The sequence below is a fragment of the Quercus robur genome, chromosome 5 (genome assembly GCF_932294415.1).
Source record: "Quercus robur chromosome 5, dhQueRobu3.1, whole genome shotgun sequence".
Taxonomy (NCBI): Eukaryota; Viridiplantae; Streptophyta; class Magnoliopsida; order Fagales; family Fagaceae; genus Quercus; species Quercus robur.
Window position 1 is genome coordinate 15,053,573 of NC_065538.1, and position 20,127 is coordinate 15,073,699.

The following is a 20,127-nucleotide window of genomic DNA, read 5'->3' on the forward strand; positions in this document are numbered from 1 at the left end:
ACTATATCAGAACAAACCTTAAGGGTACCCGTAACAATACCTTTACCCTTTTTGATAGATTTGGACTTGGCAGGCTTAGAGGCCGAACTCTTCTTTGGTGCAGATGGAAGGAGGTTCACGACTTTCACTTTCCTCTCCTAACCCATGGGATACTCACTTGTATACCAGAAACCACCCTTGCTATTCTTCCTGCCACTCAAATATACTAGAACTTTTTTGCTTCTTGGCATTTGCAATCATGGACCTGATGGGAACAAGTAAGTGTGGGTTCAGAGAAAGCAAAGCATGCAAGCCTTGAGGAGGTATGAGTGAGAAGCCATGACTACCCATGATATCTTCGCAAAAGGAAGTCATAACAGCCTGCCAATAGGCATGCATAGGGGCAGTACCAATTTGTAATGCCCTAGGTTCAAAAAAAGAAGATGATGTGGTCAGACTTTAGAGACCCATGTGACTCCCACCTACCCTTCCCCTCAACCACACAATTCTCACAAATATCTCTCCCTCTTATTTTGTTTTGTCTTCATTTCTTTTCTTTTCACACAAACACGTACTCCTCTCTCACTTTCCCTCTCACTCCCACTGGTGTACCTCCATACCACCACCTGCACCATCTTTTTCTGGTGAAGTTTATTGAAAAACTCCATAGGAAAAAGCTAAGGCTCGCTCATTTCTATGATTTGAGGTAAAAATTCCAAATCTTTTGGTGGGTTTATATGCTTTTTCTTGAGGTCCTTTTATGCTAAGTTTTAATAATGATATTTATGTGATTTATGAGCTTTGGAAGTTATATTCATGTGTTTATATGTATAGGTTTGGTCTTGGTGGATTTATTTGATGAGTGAGTTTATGGTTTCTACATTGGTGGCTATCTAAGGTTTGTTATGGTGAAAATTTGAGGGTTTTGGCTTTCTAATGTGAAATAGATGGTAAATATAATTATTATTGTTTATTTGGAGCTAGTTAAAGATTTAAATTGTTAGTCTTGGAGGATATTGTGATTTTTGGTGTCATGGGTCTCTTGTTGATGTAGTGTAAATCTTGTGGGAACTACTTATAAAGTGTTGAAGTTTTGATGTTAGAGAAAATACCTTGAATGATTTCAGTCTATAAATTGGAGTCTATGCCTTGTAAATTAAGTTGTTGAGAAACTTTGGAAGTGGAATGCATTATTTATGAGGTTGAATACTTAGGCTTGCCTAAGTAATCTCTTATTTAGTGATATCTAAAATTTGTAGCTAGATGCAATATCAAGCTTGATACTTATCGTGATAGGTTTGCTTGGTATTGTTTAGGTTCTAGCTAATCTCATTTGGAGCTTGGAGAATTAGACTTTTTGTGGGTTGCAAGGTAAGTGGCTTCTTAATGGGATTTTTGGAAAATAACCATGTTGCATAAACACTGTTTTTGGGTCAAACACATTTTGAAAAATTATTTGTGGAACTATGTTTTCTTAAAAAGTGTTGTGGTGTAACCCTACTATATATAATTATCTATGAAAGCGCATCATGTTTAATATTGCATATAGGGAAATGCATGAATATTTGGCATGGAAAAGAAAAGCATATTGATAGTGGATTTCATGGATTTATGGTATTATTTGGAATACTAAAGATGTGTTATCTTTACTTGTATTATTTGGGAAATTGATAGAAAACCTTGTTGACAAGGAATGATTTTGAACAATTCGTGAACTTTGTGAAATGCTTGGATATTATAAAGTTTTATGAAACTACTCAAAAATGAACTATGGGTTTCAATTTCATTTAGCTATGAGCTCTGTTTTTATCCTTGTGCCGTGACAGGTGTGATTACCCAAGCCAAATGCCGCAGTCTTTGTGACATTGGTATCCTGGCACCTTGTTTTTGTGGTGGTTTGATGTCTTTATGGCATAATTTGATGTCTTCGTAGCATAATTTAATGTCTTTGTGGCATAATTTGATGTCTTTATGGAATAATCGATGTCTTCGTGGTATAATTAATGTCTTCATGGCATACCTAACGTCTTTATGGTGGGCTTGTCATGTGGCCTTGGGTTGGACTTTCAGGTTTTCAAATGGTGTTTTGATAGCTTATAGTATATAGTATGTAGTTTCATGTTGAAATATTTTGAGAAAGCTTGGTGCTACATTTTTTAATCATTCTTATCATTTTATTAAGAAAAATGGATTTGCATGATCCAAACAGAAATTCCCAAATTATAACACGCTTTGTAAAATGCTCATTATCATGAGACTTGCATTTCTCCCACCCCCATTAATTATGCTGCTTACTGGGCTTTAGCTCATCCCATCCTCTAATAGTTTTTCAGATCAATTAGCTATGCCTCGAGTATGGAGTTTACTTTATTTGGTGGTAATTGGAGTGCTATGTTAAATTGAGAGACTTTTGCTGTAAATGGCTGGTGACTCAATCTTGCTATGTTCAACGAGGTCGTAATTAGCTCTATTGGAGGTAGGGCACTTCAGGTTTGTTAGCCTTAGGCATGGTAGGCCTAGATTTGATGTTGAGTTGTCTATTCTTGATAAGATTGTGACCTTGTGTAATCCATTTGGAGTTTTGTAATATATTCATGTATTATATGGAGGCACATGATTTTTAGTTATTGTTTGTGAATGTGCTATAGAGCTCTAACTTGTAATGTGGAGATTTCAGTATGGTTATATATTCTTATTATGTGGAAAAGGAAAGAAAAATATCTTACAGTTTCTCTCTTGATGGTTCTTTTCTCATGCTTTGGACCCTTTTAGGTTTGGGGTGTGACACACTCTTTGTAAGCTAGGAATGGTAACAACGATGAAGGGCTTCCTTTAATAATCAAAGGAATGTGGACAAAGAAAAGGGCAAACCAAAGTAGTAGAATCCTGAACCAAAGTGAAATCATCAGGCACATCTTAGTCAAGGCCAAATTGCCTTCTCACCCTATGCACAGAATAATACACATACCTCATCCCTTCATCAGCCAAATAGGGCAACTATCCAGCATTGGTGGCGGTCAGATACATGAGTCCCCTTTCATCATAAGCAACTGAAAGAGTGGTTGTACCGGCAGTACTCATGAAAGGCCCTATCACCGAATCGGCACAAGTATAGCCAGCCTCGAAATTCCTACAAGCCCTCTATGAAAATCCCACTCCCTTATCGAAAAACTCCTTAATAGAATGACCAATGGGCTTCAACCCAACCCAACGAAAGGCCAAAAGGAACTAATCAACAAAGCCCCCATAGAAATTAGTGATCACCTTGGGACAAGTCTGAAACTTCCCCTTGGCATAGCGAACATACTTACACTTAGACAAATGCCTAGAATAGCTTTCCCAAAGAAAATTCTACAGAATAGTGCTATGGACAGAAGAGGTGACTATATGGCAGGAACCCCCTTCCCGCTCATTATTTGCAAAATGTCCAACTGAATGTACAAATGGCTTAAGAACAAAGAAACCAGTGGAAAACTCACCCTAGCAGAAATCTTAATGGCTAATTGAAAATATACAGACTTTATAGCCAAATGAGAATGGGAGCCAAAAACAAACTTACATAACCCAAAAACGATGAAGGAAGCACGACAAGTAGTAGTAGAAGCCTTGGTAAAAGCCCTAATCTAGTTAGATAGCTTTGTGTTGCCACCGCCAAGCCCTTTATGCAACTCTACTTGCATGGCCTCCTCATCAGCAAAAAGTTGGATGTCTGAAGGTTCGATGTCACCAAGTATGGAAAGCAGTAATTGATTAGCCACATCTTCCAACGCGCTACACCAAAGACGGACCAAATGCAAGAGATTGAACATGTCATGGTAGTTTTGTAAACTTCGTGAGGAAAAAACGGCCTTCAAGACGCCGGCCTACCGTAGCACCTCCATGAAACCTACATTGGAAAGTTCATGGTCAACCTAATCCTTCCAACCCAATGATGTACTCGACTCGCACTTAAATAGAATGGGGACTGGCAAGGTTTCTCCACGGCAAACGGCAAGATCAAGGATAGTAGTCGGCAGCGGTGCCCAAGACATATTGGTGGCCCGTTACTCCAAAGATAGCCAAACACGATTCGCTGGTGGGGACAAGTAGTCACCAAGTCCATTGGAAAATGTGAATGAACATCATACCACCGGTCTATGAGAGGAGGGCACTCACTATCGAGGTCATGAGCCATCCCCTCCTCCTCGGAATACTCTAATTCAAAGAGAAAGACCTCTTTGCCTCCCTCACTTTTGATAGGCGACTGATCAACGACGGCCTCTTTCCCTTTACAGCAGGAAGAACCCTCGCTCTTCACCGGCAACATGAAGAGAAAATGGGTAATGTGCAAGAAGTGAGAAGAAGGATGGAGTGGAGAACGAAGAGAGAAAGGGAGATTTCTTGAAAAGAGGAAAGTAAAGAGAATGAAGGAAAAGAAAAAGTTGTGTTGTAGTTAATGAAGGGAAGCGACGAGACGTTTCCCCAAAAGAGGTAGCGCATTAAATGTAGCAAAGGTGTTGCATCGAAATAATTGTCAAATAATGAAACCTAAAAAGAAGGGATTGTTTATGGAAGAAAGAAAGTGAGGAAGGATGGGGACCACTATTCAAAAAACTCGCGAAAGAAAGAACAGAAATATTCGTATATGAATTGCAGAACAATTCATATGCCCAAGAAGCCGAATGTTGATACCTTTTTTTTGATTAAAAAAGGACAGCAAAAAAGCTTAGTAACCAGCAAAGAGAGATAGAGAAAAATGACATTAGTAAGTAATGGCAGAAATAAGGGGCCATAAAAGTCTGAAAGAAAAGAGAGAAAGAAATAAGGCCCAATGGGCCAGAATTAACAACAAGAAGTCCCATAGGCCTAAGAAGGGGTAAGAATAGTGTAAAGAACATGAAGAATTGGATGATTGTAGCTAGTTCGAGGTTAGCTAGGCCTCCCAAGAATAGGAAAAGAATTGAAGGAAAGAATGGAAACACACAGAGAGTATTGAGACATAAATTGTTTGATTCCCCTCTTTGTACAAGTTGTTGCTATTCTTATACCACTCTCTCAACTCTGCCCTCTGTAACTAACTAACTAACTACAAACAGCTGTCACTAACCAGCTTAACTAACTCCTATCACCTATCAATGTAACTAACTCCAACAGAATCCTATGGCAGCAACTATCACACTATGGCAGCAACTAAAGTCAACCAATAACACTTCTAAACTAAACTATTCAGCAAAAAAAGTCTTCTTCTCAACTAAAAAGTCATAAAGCTCCAAGCTAGCTAGTAGCTAGAACGAATGATCAATTACAAGAGATCAATTTTTACCACATCAAAAACTGAATTCCTATAAAAAAACATCCAAGTTTTAGGACTTACAATCATTGGGGATCCGCTGTGCAGGTGAATGCACATGAATGATGCAAATCCTCTTTCCTCCATTGTTCTGTAAAGCCCATAACAGGGTTGATTTGCAGTCTTTCACATCTATTCCCACCGCAACGTATATCGTTTCTTTGATCACACTTGTGACCGGATCCTCTAAATTCTCATGCCCACTTTCCATGGTTTGCCGATGTTCTAGTTAGAAAGCTAATATATATAATCAACTACTCACCAACAAGAACTTATTCATCAGAATCTCACGCTAAAACTCATGCTAATATGCACCACCTTTCACTTTTTGAAGAGAACTTAAGAACAAAATTTTCAACCAAAAAAAGCCTTTTTGATGGCTCTGTGAAGTTTCTGAATCGTACAATTATATATATCACTAGTCGCTAACCCGTGCGATGCACGGGATAGTTAAACAAAATTTATACACATTCACTTTTATTGGTACAATCATTTGAAAATAATTCTAACTAATATCCAAATGTAAGAAACATATTGACTTACTATTTAAAGTAGCCTTATGAAGAATTTACACATATTGTGCAACTAAAAATAAAAATTACAACAATTAATTCCATTATCTTTCATGCTATACTTTGTAATTGTACGGAATTAAGTCAACTCAATTTAAGTAGTTGTAATAAAATTGGCTTCTACTATTCTCTATTCTCTAGAGATATGAACATATTGGATTTCTCAAACAATTACCGGTATTGCAATAAAATGATTTATTATTGAAAATAAGAAACAAAGAAAATCTGTCTATAGCTTAAGAAACACAATATAATAAAATTAAAGAGATAAAATTTTCGGAGGAGAAAATATTATAGATAGTTTTAGAAACAGATTATACACTTAAAAGGGTTAGTAATTTATAGCACTTACCTCCCACTATTAGTATACAGATACCAAGTGCGGTCGTCGTAACCCTTTGAAAGAACCTTCCCCAATTGGACCCTATCAAAAAAAAAAAAAAACACCCAATTAACAAAATTGATCCAAAAGGGTCTAAAAAGCACACAAAATCAATTCAAAAAACAAAAATATGAGACAAAGTAATTACTTTTCGCTACCAATGAAATCGTCTTTTGTATTGCTGTTCCAAGCTGCAACACTTATCTCTCTAAGGCCTTCAATTAACGAAAACACAAACTTTTCTTGGAATACCGGAGTATTATGATCATCTATACACACATACACAAAAAACAAAATCAGCATAACTCACTATAACTCTATAGAAGCCTCAAAAATATAAAGAGAAATTAAAGGGGTTGAATTTGATATTTACGTTTGGAGAGAGAGAGTTTGCAGAAACTGTGGCTTTATATTTCTTAACTTGAGAGAGGGGTAAGGTTGCTAGGGTTTTGAGGGTAAGGTTGCTAGGGTTTTGAGGTGTTATAATGTTTTTATTTTTATTTTTTATTTTTTAAATATTGTGCTGACGTGGAAAATTGTGGTGCCAGCAGAGGTTTCGGTTTTATATATATATATAGATTAGAGGCAAGGATGGACCAAGTGGGACCCCGGGCCCATAGGTCCAATTATCATTTTTTAGTTATAATATTTTTTATTTTTGTAGCTAGTCGCTCCCAAAACCTTAGATCCAATTTTTTCATAATAAGACTAACTAGTTTCACCAAAATAACAACTATCTAACAAAAACAATAAAAATATTCATAATGGTGATTGTATTTTAGTAAAAAAAAAAAAAACTATTTTACTACTAAAGAACTAGAAAATCATGTGCTATTGGAGAAGTTAAAGTTAAATTTTTTGCAACTACTATAAACTAATATAAATAACAGTTGACTGTAGAAAGTTATTAAAAATAAAATACAATATTTTATTAAGATTATATCTTTTCCTTCAATTAAAAAACTCAAATTCTTTCGCTTCCTTTATTATTTTAATAAATTATTTATATTATTTTAAATGAAGTTATAAAAAAAAAAATAGAACATATGATATTGGGTGAGTTTTTTTTTTTTTTTTTCTTCTATACTCCGGCTCTTACTAGCTTAAAATACTGGGTTGATTCCTGATTAGAGGAGGAAACAGAATTGCTTGTTTGCATGTGTTTGTGTACGTAACATGGGCTGGAGAATTACATCATACGTGGGAGTATAAACTTAAATCTATTTTAAACAAGTTAAAGGTCCTGTGTTACATGATTTTATAATAAACATATAAAATACATATTTTATACGATAAACAATAACGACATAAATAACCTCTCTCTCTCTCTCTCTCTCTATATATATATATATATATATAGGCAAACCTTAGAGAGAGTTCAATTAAAATTTGAAAATTAGAATCCAATTTTGTGTAATGTGTCTAAATTTATGTGGAGATCACACCATAATTATCCACTTAAGTTTGTGTCATGTGTCCACTTAAGTATTTTAATCTTTATGCCAAGTGATTTAATGAGTGTAAAATACTAAGAATCTAATATTAATGAAGTTTAAAAAAAAAAATTACATGCACTCAATAAAAATCACCTCACGTTCTATCTTATTAAAAATTAGAAAAAAAAAATTATCATAAGTAGTATTAAATTTAGGTAAGAATTTTAATATGTGACTAATAACTTTTACTTTAAAAAAAATATCTTGACTAATTATTTATATTTTTATGATAAAAATTGTGTTTAGTTTTAAATGTATTTATATGTATGTATTAATGCATGTGTTACATGCTGTAAGGACACGATTTGTAACGACCCGTAATAATATTGGGTTCGCAAGTAAAAAGGCCCAAACAATATCACTTATAGAGCGTGGGTTTGAGAGGCTAGGCCTTGGTCACCAGACGGTGGGTTTTTCGTGGTGTTCATACATAATTTAAATCGCGTTCGCCCTAGGAGTCTTTCTCTTGGAGGCGGGCTGGGAGGCTCTGGTTTTTTACCATTTTTCCCAGCCCCTTTCCCCGGATTGCTTACTTTTCCTTTTATACTAGCCTGTATCCCTTATCCAACGTTCACGTGTGGGTTCGATTTTCCAGGACTGATACTTGTCCCATCAGCCCATACCCAGAGTGGTTGGAGTTGGTTGTAAAAGCTGAAGAGTATGGCTCTGTCAGGTGCAGAGTATTGAATGGCAGTAAGGGCAGCTTTCCCTTTGTCCTTGGTTGTTATACTATCCAGCGTACCCTTCTCTATTGACCTAGATATTTTAGATTTTTTCCCAAACTGTTCCTATACCGTTTTTTCCCTTTCTTCCAGGGAGACCTCGGATATGCCGAGGACAGAATCATCCTCAGCTATGTCCCAAGACTATTTGGACTTTTATTACCTATCCTCGGCTATAACCTTCCTCGGCTCGGGCCTTGGGCCCCAACGTAAAAATGGGCCAGGGCCACAAATTATTGGACCCCACAATAGCCCCTCAAAATCTTGCTATCCGACCTCTTGGTCGGAGAGGAGGGTTTTGGTAATGCCACGCCTTTATCGCGATCTGCTTAGATCTGCCCTTCATTAATGTGGGTGTCTCTTCATCTATCTAGGAAACATACCGGGCTACGAGACATTCCTCTGAATTCATTTATGATGCGTTCTTGTCGTTTCATTATCCGAAACGCGCTTTTAATGATTTCCCTTTACGAGACCATTTAAATTCGACGGTTATTGACGGCGCGGGAAAGTGAAGCGGGTATATTCTCGTTTACAAATTGTCTTGGAAATTTGGATAGATTAAATGCCTCCCGTTTTGCCCTTCATATAAGAAGAAATGCAAGAGGTTACTCCTCTTACACAGAGACCCTTTTAATCTCTTTAAAGTCTGAAACCCTTAGCCTCCCCCAGAGTTTCCTTTATCCGCTAGTTTACACTTTGAATTGTGATACGTTCGAGATAGGAGCGGAAATAAAGGGACCATACCCTTCCCAGAAATGCCATGTTCTTTTGAAACTCAAAATGGCTCGGTCAGGGCAGGGATGGCAGAGACTCAAGATACTTCTCATCCTTCCTTCAGCCAAAATCCGAAGCAGGGGCTCGTCGCGTCAAACTTTTGGTGCGACTGAGTTGGGGTCACCTATTATCAGTACCAGCTGCTCTCTTATGAGCATAACTAACATGGCACCAGCGTGTTAGGAGTCAGGACTGACGCAGGGACAAAATATCCCTGCTTCTTCCTCTCTTCCTTCACTGGTGCCTCATTTTGCCTCTCCTTCTTCTCCTTTCCCATCACCAGATCCATCCTGGTGCTTTTCCTTCTTCCTCTTCTTCTCCTCTCCCCCCAAGGAAGGTCCTCCTCTCAATATGGGCGCTACTAGGGCAGATTTTGGAAAGACTTGGGAGCAGAGCTTAAAAAGATTTCTGGCTGTTTGCTTGTTTTGTTGTTGTTGTTGTTGTTTTTTTTTTTTTTTTTTTTTATTTTATTGTTTTTGTAACTCGTTTTCTATATAGACTTGTTTAAGCCCTTCATTGTACGCTGTAATACCTCTTTATATTAATAAAAGTCATCATTGCTTTATTTCGTATATTATATCTCTTCTTTTTGAAATGGTTATGCCGTGAATAGACGTACTATCCTGTGACTTCTTTTTTATTTTTATACTATGAACGATGCTTGGGGCCGAGATCCCAGTTAATAAAAAGACCTTGTTCTGTGCTTATTGAAACTATCCGGCATAATAATGCCAATTTGAACAAATGATACTTTGGGCAGAAATCCTTACTAAGAAGAAAAGAAAAATGTTATTATGAACTCATTAGAGGTATCGTGTATAATAAGACCGACCTGAAAATGGGTTGTATACCCCAAACTTGAACGAGGTGATGGCTGAATGCTCGATGCCATGTAGGAGGTAATCATCCGAGGATATATAACCCAAAAATGTACAGCCCCTGTAGGTTGCTGAGTAATAAGGCGTTTCGCCATCTTCCTAATAACTTTCATAGCCTTAACCTTTTCTGGTATTTGGTCCGAGAACTGAGCGACTTAAAATTCTTCTTAAGTAGTTGACTTCTCCATAGGTTTGAATCAGAGGACCATGCAGTACCTTGGTTCTGTCCAAAACTTGATTTCTAAGTAGTTGGTTTCCCCATAGGTTTGAGTCCGAGGACCATGCAATACCTTGGTTCTGTCCAAAACTTGATTTTTAAGTAGTTGGTTTCCCTATAGGTTTGAGTCCGAAGACCATGCAATACCTTGGTTTTGTCCAAAACTTAATTTCTAAGTAGTTGGTTTCCCCATAGGTTTGAGTCCGAGGACCATGCAATACCTTGGTTCTGTCCAAAACTTGATTTCTAAGTAGTTGGTTTCCCCATAGGTTTGAGTCCGAGGACCATGCAATACCTTGGTTCTGTCCAAAACTTGATATTTAAGTAGTTGGGGGAATCAATCCCTCGGCTATGGCGTGGGACTTTGGTTTAGGGGGATTAGCTCCTTGGCCAAGCCCTTAGAACCGTCCGTGCTGCTGACGCTACGAAGCGCAGCCCCTAGTGAAGAAACGTAGCCCCTAGTGAAGAAACGTAGCCCTTAGTGGAACTTTGTGCTAAAACACTACACCCAGCTGTTTGAAATGATGTGAGTGATTGTCTCAACCCATCACCTGTGCCAAGACACAAGCCTTTCCCACAGACGGCACCAATTGTAAGGACACGATTTGTAACGACCCGAAATGATATTGGGTTCGCACGTAAAAAGGCCCAAACAATATCACTTATAGAGCGTAGGTTTGAGAGGCTAGGCCTTGGTCACCAGACGGTGGGTTTTTCATGGTGTTCATACATAATTTAAATTGCGTTCGCCTTAGAAGTCTTTCTCCAGGAGGCGGACTGAGAGGCTCTGGTTTTTGGCCATTTTTCCCAGCCCCTTTCCCCGGATTGCTTACTTTTCCTTTTATACTAGCCTGTATCCCTTATCCAACGTCCACGTGTGGGTTCGATTTTCCAGGACTGATACTTGTCCCATCAGCCCATACCCAGAGTGGTTGGGGTTGGTTGTAAAAGCTGAAGAGTATGGCTCTGTCAGGTGCAGAGTATTGAATGGCAGTAAGGGCAGCTTTCCCTTTGTCCTTGGTCGTTATACTATCCAGCGTACCATTCTCTATTGACCTAGATATTTTATATTTTTTCCCAAACTGTTCCTATACCGTTTTTGCCCTTTCTTCCAGGGAGACCTCAGATATGTCGAGGACAGAATCATCCTCGGCTGTGTCCCAAAACTATTTGGACTTTTATTATCTATCCTCGGCTATAACCTTCCTCGGCTCGGGCCTTGGGCCCCAACGTAAAAATGGGCCAGAGCCACAAATTATTGGACCCCACACATGCTATTTTTTAAAATAATTGGACTAATTATTTATATTTTTATAATAAAAATTGTGTTTAATTTTAAATGCATCAATGTGTTTACATGGATTACATGCTAGTTATTATAATAACAAAAGGAATAAATTGTGTTGGTATAATAACTATCAAATTTAAAATGTTAACACCTAAATAAAAAATTATTATTTTATAATATAATAATTGTTCTCTAATGAGAATTTTGTATCTTTGAGAGACTGTTGAATATTTCTTTGTATACTATATTTTTAGTATATCTTTGCTCTTGTTTGTCATTGTTCTTTATTAGAAAATTTAAAGGTTGATAAAAATCATGTCAAACCATATATATTTAATGATGGATAAAAATAAAAATAAAACTAAACGAACATACTGTCTTCTTTTATAGGTCAAAGTATACAAGTCTAATAGTTAGCCAGAGCTATTTCGATCAATCAGGAAAAAAAATTAAATTGTTATGAACAATTTATCATCAAATTTATATCAAGACATGCTTAATAATAAGCTAAAAAGAAGATTGTTCTTGAAATCAAAATTGAGTGGATGAAAGCAATGTATCACCATTGGAATCCATGTCATAAAACACAAAATAATTTTAAAAAATTATGTCTAAACATATTTAATGATTAATTCTCAAACCATAATCATATGAATTGGATAAAATATAAGCAAATTAGGTTAAACAAAAGACAAAAAATACACAAAACTTATTCAATTTAATGGAAAAGAGTAAACAAATACATACTTGCAAGGTTGTTGGTAGAAGAAGAGAAGAACAGAGAAAAAGAATCACATGGTAGGTATTCATTATAAATTATTTGATATATATACACTCCACATTGAAGAAATTGATATGAACAAAAAGTCAAATGTTAGTTTAATTTGTAGAAGGGTGAAGTTGAAATCTAAATCTAAAAAAAAGAAAAAAGTGGCCTATGAATTGAAAATCCAAAGAAAAAAAAAATCTTGTTGTGTGAAGAGGAAATCCAAAGAATTTAGTGTTTTATTTTAAACACTAACAATAGTTTTGTTTTGTTTTTTGTTTTTTGTTTTTTTTTAACATATACAACCTTGCTTCTTCTTCTTCTTTTATTTATTTATTTATTTATTTATTTATTTTTATGTTGACATCATTGCTTATATATATATATATATATATATATATAATTTAAATTATAATTATAAGGATTAGTTGAAGATTTTGGATTATAATCAAATTGATATTTTTTTTTTATCAACTTATAGATTATAATAAGAAAATGATTAGATGAAGAATTTGGATTGTAATCAAATTAAGATTTTTATCAACTTTTGAAATTATAGAAGCAAAATGACACCTGAACAATGTCTATACAGCCTGTAACCTACTCTATCACTGCTAGCCATGCAAGGTTGGGACAAGTATCTAAGAGAGGAATAGCAACCCTCCAAGTGGAGGGTTGAGATGAAAATCAACTAGCTATAAAAGGGGAGAGATGCCACATGAACAAGGATGGGAGAAAAACAAGAGAAAAAGTCCTAAAATAGAAATTGTAAAGTCCTCTCAAGTGTAAAAGTGGTCCTCGGTCTGCTTGAGGAGAAAGAACAATAAATATTTTGATTTTATTCAAACTTCATAATATTAGAGCAAAATTGTGAGACCTCCCTTTTCATTTTTACTTCATCAAGCTACTAACTTTAGAAGCCCAAGTGTTGGTTCGCATATCCATCTCTACAAATTAATTGTTTTGGGATTAAGATCAATTCCAAACCCAATCGATAAGGCTTGTCTCAGTTTTTGACCCCCTACAGTATATGATATAGACAAAGTTGGACATTTTCATTCATTTTCGGCTAAACGTTGTATAATTCGTTTAAGGACCCAAAGATTCATTCTCTAAATATTCCTCCTTTTTTCTTCTTAAAATCAACAAAATAAGCAATGCTTTCTTTGGTTCTTTTTCTTAAAATAAAATTTAACAAAAAAGGTAATTACTTTGTTACTTTAAGTTTGGTAGCCTAGAAAATCAAAGAGAAAAGCTAAGAAAATCAAAAGGAAAAGCCATTGAAAAAGTCTCATCTCCTCCATGTAGTGTTTGGTAGCCAAGAAAAGCAAAAGAAAAAGTTCCTTAAAAAACAAAACCCTTTTCTCCTCCACAATGAAACCAAGGAAAACACAATCACACTAGCCAATGTCCTAACTCCAACACAAACTTGCCATCAACCACTGTGCAAACATCAAACTCCTAATACCCACGCCAGCGAAACCCACATACAGTCCCACCAAATCTCCACCACCGAAATAGAGAGATGAGAGGGAAAGTGGATCCATCATCAACAAGATTCAAACAACCAAAGGAAAAGAAAATTGAGAGAGAGAGAGAGAGAGAGAGAGAGAGAGAGAGAGAGAGAGAGTCAGTTTCATAATAAGATTTTGGCTATGTTCAACATTATTCCCCAACCATTGAGGGTTTTTCACTCGGTGATGAGCGTGTTTGGTGCAAAAATGCAAAACATGTGCGACAATGTGTACAACACTAGGGTCGAGTGTGTGTGAGTGAACTTCCTAAATTATATACATTTTAGGAGTCGCCATTGACCATTGGAATTCTAAGGTGTGATTGGTCACCTAAGTCTAATCAATTTTACTTCCTAAATTAACTAAGAAAACCCTAAGGGCACCTAAGCTAAAATAGAAAAAAAAAAAAAAGAAAGTCTTGAACCATAAGACATAGACTCAAATGCTCGATTAAGTGTGAGTAATGTGTTAAGCACCCCACAATACCTATCTAAAAGGATAGTACATTGTTTTGAATTAATCTTAAACATCTCAATTTAAAGAACAACTTAAAATATTTGGCATTTGATTTTGAAAAGAATGATATGCATGTGCATGTGCATGTGCATGTGCATGTGCATGTATGCATATGCACATGTAAAATTTATCATAAGATGGCATGTGAGAAATGACATGTATCTATCCTAAGATGACATGTGAGAAGTGACATGTATTTATCCTAAGATGGCATCTGAAAAATGACGTGTATCTATCCTAAGATGACATGTAGATGCATGACACATATAACGTACCCAATGGTGACATGTGAATGCATGAAATGTATATAGGAAGCTATCCTAAGATGACATGTGAACAATTTATTTTAGAAAACAAGATTAAAAAACATTGCTAAGCATGTAATTGCATGGCATTTTCAACGAAGATAAATTGCATAGAGAATTAAATATGGCTAACCTCATGCCAAAGCATAACATACCATTCTTGCAATTTTTACAATTTCTCTTTTCCAAAGTATTTATCTTATGCAAAAGACACAAAGACATGACAAGAAAAATAAATATTAGGATTTCAAAAGATGCTGAAACAATGTCATTTGACAAATCATTGATCTTGAAGAAATATTTTTATTTTAGGAAAAACAAGAAAAACCATTTTTGTGACCTCAGGGCCTTTGTGCAATTTTTGGGCAATTTTAAGAGTCAAAATATAAGTTTGGAAGGTTTTGGGGTAAAAGATGTACTTAAAAAAAAAAGCTAGGTGAAAACATAATTATGGAATGATTTTAAGTCAATATGCAAATTTGGAAAAGTTTGGGGGTCGAAATGTGATTTGGAAAATTTTGGGGTTGAATTGGGATTCATGTGAGCTGTTGGGCTGGTTTTATTTTATTTGAAGGTTTTGGAAAAACTGATGGGCCGAGTGGTGTTAGAGGGAATCTGAGTGGAGTGGGTTTAAGGTTTTTAATTAAATGGGGCTTTTAATGCCAGTTGGGCTTTGTGTGTGTGTTTGATAGAGTTTGGGCTGCTGTACCTGAAGGGAAAAAGGCTTAAGTGTGTCGGGTTTCCGTTGGGCCTAAGTGTTCATACTTAAGCAAATCTCAGACTGGGCCTATTTTGCACACTAACGGATTGGGCGTTGATTAACGAATTGATCCAATCCTTACCTTAATTAAAACCCTCCCCACCAATCACAGCCTAGATATTCTCCAATGGCCAATGAAATCCAGCCACCTCAGCTAGCCTTATCTCCCTAATTCCTTTATTTCTATTTCTATTTTAAAACCTCTACATTATTTTGATAACGATATGGAGACCGTGGCAGGTGTGAAATATTTTGTGAATTGCTTTGTATCTCTCAAGAGTTATTTAAAAAAAAAAAAAAAAAAAAAAAAATACTATGTATATCAACTTATTTTTTTGTGTAATGAAGATTTGTTAAGAGTATTTGACAGATTTACCCCCTCTCCATGACAAATAGGTATTCTTCTAGGATCTCATTCATATTTTGGCTTTCTGTTTTTCGGTAATCTCCTACAATCTTTTCGTCCACTAAGCTTGCTGGGCCGACTCCACCCATTGCAAAATAAGAAAAGCTTAAATATATTTCACTTTGAAATACTGAATACCATGCAACATTGAAAATTAAAGCCAAATCATAAAGACAAACGTGCAATTCGCTATAGCAATTTTGAGCCAACTAATTCTCCAGTTCTCCATAGTCATCTTTCTCCATATTAATTACCAGATCATGAGTTTAAATCTCAATCAAAATTTGTATATGTTAGATTGACCAATTTTTCCCAAGTTACTAAATTCTCCAAATTGATGAAATACTATTTTGGTCCTTAAATTTTATTAAAAATTTGTTTTTCATCCCTAAATTTTGGAAAGTTGTTTTTTTTATTTATTTTTTATCCTTAAACTTTGTAAACAGGGTTTTTTTTTTTTTTTTCAAAATTTTAAAGATGAAAAATAAATTTGTTAAAGTTTAAGGAACAAAATAGTATTTTACTACGAATTTTTTTCTCCGAAATTATTTTTGGAAGTTTCTTTTCAATTAGTTTCACGATTCTAGCATAAATCCATAAAAATAAAAATAAAAAATAAAAAACAAAAAGAAAAAGCAATAAAAATTACACAAACCCTAGTAAATTTTAAAACTGTAAATCAAGTTCGTAATTTGAAGTTCCAAAATAAAGTCAACCAATAACACTTCTAAACTAAACTATTCAGCAAAAAAAGTCTTCTTCTCAACTAAAAAGCCATAGAGCTCTAAGCTAGCTAGTAGCTAGCACGAATGATCAATTACAATAAATCAATTTTTACCACATCAAAAACTGAATTCCTATCAAAAACATCCAAGTTTTAGGACTTACAATCATTGGGGATCCGCTGTGCAGGTGGATGCACATGAATGATGCAAATCCTCTTTCCTCCATTGTTCTGTAAAGCCCATAACAGGGTTCATTTGCAGTCTTTCACATCTATTCCCACCGCAACGTATATCGTTTCTTTGATCACACTTGTAACCGGATTCTCTAAATTCTCATGCCCACTTTCCATGGTTTGCCGATGTTCTAGCTAGAAAGCTAATATATATAATCAACTACTCACCAACAAGAACTTATTCATCAGAATCTCACGCTAAAACTCATGCTAATATGCACCACCTTTCACTTTTTGAAGAGAACTTAAGAACAAAATTTTCAACCAAAAAAAATAGGAGGAGAAAATTATAAAGAAAGAATTGGAAAAAGCCTTTTTGATGGCTCTGTGAAGTTTCTGAATTGTACAATTATATATATATCATTGGAGGCAAGGACGTACCAGGTGGGGGCCCAAGGGGGCCCGGGCCCATAGGTTCAATTTTTTTTTTTTTAGTTATAATATTTTTCATTTTTGTAGCTAATCCCTCCCAAAACTTAGATCCATTTTTTTCATAATAAGCCTAACTAGTTTCACCAAAATAAAAACTATCTAACAAAAAAAACTTAACAAAAATAATAAAAATATTTACAATGGTGATTTTATTTTAGCAAAAGAAAACTATTTTACTACTAAAGAACTAGAAAATCATGTGCTACTGAAGAAGTTAAAGCTAAATTTTTTTCAATTACTGTAAATTAATATAAATACCAGTTGACTATAGAAAGTTATTAAAAATAAAATACAATATTTTATTAAGATTATATCTCTTCCTTTAATTAAAAAACATAAATTCTCTCGCTTCCTTTATTATTTTAATGAATTGTTTATATTATTTTAAATGAAGTTATAAAAAAAATAAAAAAATAAAACATTTGATATATATATATATTTTTTTTTATACTCTGACTCTCACTAACTTAAAATCCCAGGTCGGTTCCTGATTAGAGGAGCAAACAGAATTGCTTGTTTGCATGTGTTTGTGTACGTAACATGGGCTGGAGAGTTACATCATACGTGGGAGTATTAACTTAAATTTGTTTTAAACAAGATAAAGGTCCTGTGTTACATGATTTTATAATAAACATATAAAATATATATTTTATACGATAAACAATTACGACATAAATAATCTATATATATATATATATATATAGAGGCAAACCTAAAAGAAAGTTTAATTAAAATTTGAAAATTAGAATCCAATTTTGTGTAATGTGTCTAAATTTATGTGGAGATCACACCATAATTATCCACTTAAGTTTGTGTCATGTGTCCACTTAAGTTTTTTAATCTTTGTGCCAAGTGATTTAATGAGTGCAAAATACTAAGAATCTAATATTAATGAAGTATAAAATTTAAAAAAAAAAAAAATCACATATACTCAACCAATTTGTTGGATTCATTGAGCTTAGTAATCAAATCATCCTTTTCACAAAATAACTTGCTCAAATCCTTATGAAACTTCTTAGCCTTTTTCTTAAAGAGTTTGATGTTAGGAATATTAACAACACCCAAAGATTCATGTAACATAGCATCACAATCATGAAGATCATCACTTATAGAGACATTATCACAAACACGTGGCATGTTATATTCATCAACATCCAAAACATGCATAGAGGTATATAAAGCACTATCCATGGCAAAAAAAAAAAAAAAAAAAAAAAAACACAAGGGGTCAAGGATCACACTTAGGTATTTAAACCACAACAAGTGTACCTGCTCTGATACCAATAAAAAGCTCGAAAATGTGTTAAAAACACAAGAACTGTTTAGACCCCCAAAACAAAGTTACGGCTCGATAGATTTTACACTAACTTAATTCTAAGTGCGGAATAGTGTAAATGTGAGCGGATAAACAAACAAGCTACTCTAACATATATTCATATAAACACAACAGTAAAATGAAATGTAAAAGAGTAGAAAAGAAGAATGCAAACACAGATAACACGCCGATGTGTTATCGAAGAGGAAACTGAAAAATTCGGCGAAAAACCTCTCCGCCGCCTTCCAAGCGGTAATCGATCTACTAGACAATCAGTTGGGATACATGGGTTTGCAAGAGACCCTCCAAGCCTAATCTACCCGCTTTACCTAAGCCCACCAAGCTCCTACTCCAACAAGGTTTCTCGGAACTATGTCTTGTCTAGCTCTCCGGATCTCGCAACAAGCTCCATGTTGCATCTGCCATCCTTGGCTTCTTCTAATGCTTCCCAGCAGTACCAAAACATCACTTGACACTTTGAAAGGGTGTAGTAAGTGTTTGGACTATCAACCTTTCAATGGTATGGAAATGGAAAGGTAGGAGTTGAGGAAGTCCACAAGCTTATGTGTAGAGATATATGGGTATGATAATCTTTAACTCTCAAGGTGTTTGGCTAGGGTTTTCTCTCAGAAGCACTCCTTAACATTTGTGGGTAATGAGGGTGTAGAGAGGGAAAATTCCCGACCTATCACAAGCTGACACATCACATTACCAAGTCCACAAAATACAGCCAATTACAGAACACCATGTATTGCTGCTAGGTTTTGCTATCACTATTCAGAAGCCAACAGAAATTTGCCAAGTGTCATGCAAGAGCCAATCACGCATCAGCGCACGTGTAAGCGATGACTCAAGCAGCCTCGCACGTGTAAGCAATGACTCAAGCAGCCTCGCACGTGTAAGCAATGACTCAAGCAACCTCGCACGTGTAAGCGATGACTTAAGCGGACCAATCAAGCTGTGACATGTGTCACCAATCAAGCTCCGCCACGTGTCGCTCACCCACCCCAAAACTCCTATAAATAGAAGCCTTCCTGAGACATTTAGGAGGACTAGAATTCAGAAGTGAAAAAGCTCTGCGAAGATCAAGCCTCAAAGCCTTCAAGAATTTCAAGAACTTCAGCCCCAAAATCGAAGAACATTCGAAGCAGAATCATCCAGATCATCTGCCTAGATCCTAAAGTTCACGGGAATCAAGCCAAAAGTGTCCGAAAACATCAACAAATCACAAATCATTGAAGCTCAACGGATTCAAGCCTCTAAAGCTCCGAAGAACTTCCACCACAAACCTTCGAAGACGAAAAACGCACGAAGAACACGAAGAACGCGAAGAACAAAGGATTTCTAAACAAGCTCATAGCCAGAGATTCACTGTAATTCCGTTTCAGTAATCTTCGATCCATCCCTCAACTAAATTGAAGGATATTTTGTGTTCAAGTCAAATCCACATTACCATAAATCTAATCAATAAGTTTTGTAAGGAGATCGAATCAGAGGATTACTCTTTTGTAATCA

At 35.5% G+C, this 20,127-nt stretch overlaps 1 long non-coding RNA gene across 1 annotated transcript; it reads left to right on the plus strand.

Moving 5' to 3' along the window:
- The first annotated feature begins 548 nt into the window (after positions 1-548).
- Positions 549-2,602, plus strand: LOC126725243 (uncharacterized). The gene is made up of 3 exons (XR_007655375.1): positions 549-685; positions 1,296-1,350; positions 2,305-2,602. It is a non-coding gene; the product is annotated as an uncharacterized LOC126725243 (long non-coding RNA).
- Positions 2,603-20,127: the final 17,525 nt, after the last annotated feature.